This window comes from Lycium ferocissimum, chromosome 12, assembly GCF_029784015.1.
Source record: "Lycium ferocissimum isolate CSIRO_LF1 chromosome 12, AGI_CSIRO_Lferr_CH_V1, whole genome shotgun sequence".
Taxonomy (NCBI): Eukaryota; Viridiplantae; Streptophyta; class Magnoliopsida; order Solanales; family Solanaceae; genus Lycium; species Lycium ferocissimum.
Window position 1 is genome coordinate 35179258 of NC_081353.1, and position 2423 is coordinate 35181680.

Below are 2423 nucleotides of genomic sequence, written 5' to 3' on the forward strand. Positions count from 1 at the left end.
AAACTAGTCTCCAAACTTGATGAAAAACTAAAGATATCCTATTACAAACCTAAAAGAGTATTTATATCATCCAAAAACGGAACAAAATCTGACCAAAATACCCTCTTGCACAACATGCCGCACCACATGCTATTCGCATGTTCAACATGCTAATCGCATGTGGTGCCAAAACCGTAGCATGTGGCGACAATTTTCTACGTCACCACATCTTAGCTTGGCAGAAAGACTTTACGCTCGCATGTTACATACGCCGCACCATATGCTACTCGCATATGGTGCCATTTTCAACGACGGCGGAATCTTTTTACCACATCTTTGCTGCATGTTGCACATCTTGCACATGTGCTATACTCGCGTGTAGCATATGGTGCCGAAAGTATGAATTTGTTCTATTTTTGCTCTCTATTTTGGTCCGTTTTGCTCCGTTATGCTCTCCGGCATCTTTTCCTACAAAACAACATAAAAACACAAAAAGTAACAACAAAAGTGCTTAAGGAGTCACAAAAGCTTAAGGAATTAGCGTCGAATATCGCGTAATTTCCGACTCATCAAATAGATATCCAACATTATTGTCATTTCTAGTGGTAAATTGAATTTCTTTTGTTAGGATTAGTGTTGAGTTGATTTTGGTTTGGACTTTATTTGAGTTACTAACATCCATAGGATATAAAACTTATTGACATTCAAAATTCTAAGTTCAAGCTTGAATAATATGATAATAGATAAAAAAATTACGAAAAAATTTAAGAAATATTTATAAATTACTTTACAAATAAATATTTTTATGTATAAAATATTTTAAAAATTGAATACATGTAATGTCGGGTTGGTTTGGTTCGGTTTGACTTTTTTTAGGTAAAACCAAACCAAACCAATTATGTCGGTTTTTTTCCAACACCAAACCAAGTCAAACCAAACCACTAGTCGAGTTTTTTTCTCGATTTGACTCGGTTTATCGGTTTGGTGCGGTTTGTCGGTTTACTTTGTACACCCCTAGATAGTATATATCATATAGGCTTCTAAGAGAGAGATTTTTTATTTTATATTTAAACAATTTTAAAAGCCTATATATGTAGCCATTCATCAAAGAAGAAAATGCACCCACACAATTTAGCTCAATTCTCACAATCAGCTAAGCCAAAGTCCGTTAACATGGCTAATAAGTCCCTTTCTCACAAGCTTGTTTTCTTTTTTGGTCTTCTTCTTGTTTCACTGGCCGGTAAGTAATTAGTAACTTCATCATCTTTTAGTCTCTTTATAAAATATAATATAATTTTGTTTAGAGGTGGTAAAACTAGCTCATAAAAATATGAAATATTCATTTTGTTAACTTGGTTTATTTTGACACGCCCAATTCTGTCCGTCTAAGATTTGGACTATGTAAACCTAAATAGATCAAGGAGAAACCTTTGTTAAAATACTTTTAAAAATATGTTTTGTTGTTTGATATGTCATACATAGCCATAAACAACTCATAAGAAAACAAACAACATTTACGCGGATTAGATAATGAATTATTATTTAGCTCATCTTGATCCAGTGCAGGTAACCAACTTTGACCTATTCATTTATTAATGCAGTCCATTTTAACCCCACTAAATTCAGCCCGATCCGCTCATTTGACACCCATAATTGCTATTTGAAATAATTAATTGATCTTATGTTATGCAGTGGATTCATTTTGGTCCTCAAATACTCAAGCAATGGCTATGAGAGACTTACCATTAGAAGCACAAGTGATTAAGCAGGTTGTCCTCCCAGATCTTCTAAAATATTATAAAGGATGTGACAAACCTTGCAATTCTCATGCAGATTGCAATTACAAAGGTGGACCGTGTACACAATGTCGGCTCAAATATGGCAAGCGATCCAAGTTGACCACATGCCAAATTTGGAAAAATTGACCGATCCATTTGAATGTCGTATGAAAAAAGTAGTGTTTTCTATGATCTTCTGTATTTCCTTTCTTTTTTGGTTTCTCATTGAATAAAGAAGTAGTTCTTAGTTAGTTTTTCATTTCTGTTCGTTTCTTGATTGGATTCACGTCAAATAGTGAAAACTGTTTTGCCTAAAATTAGTTTATTAGGTCAATAAATCAAATTATTAAGATGAAGGTCACAAGTAACGTCGTGCATGATTAATTCAAATTCAGTTAATCTTTGTAATGTGAATGTTATAGAAATAACGTAATAAAGATATACAGTAAAATAAATAATCGGATTGAAATACTACGTAGAGAAAAAAAGATGAAGAGATTCTTATTAAGTATTCCGGTTGTGAACACAGATAAACAACGATGAACATAGATTTTACGAGAGAACATGTATAATAGTGCGCAAGTTTTTATGATTCTCTCTACACAATGCTAGTGCGTTCTATAACCAATTCAGAGTGCACATGCCCGCTATAGCAATGGATAATAT

General features: G+C 33.3%; 1 long non-coding RNA gene across 1 annotated transcript; it reads left to right on the forward strand.

The window, feature by feature from the left end:
* Window positions 1–1090: 1090 nt before the first annotated feature.
* LOC132040277 (uncharacterized) lies at window positions 1091–2008 on the forward strand. Its single transcript, XR_009410657.1, has 2 exons — window positions 1091–1219; window positions 1672–2008. It is a non-coding gene; the product is annotated as an uncharacterized LOC132040277 (long non-coding RNA).
* Window positions 2009–2423: the final 415 nt, after the last annotated feature.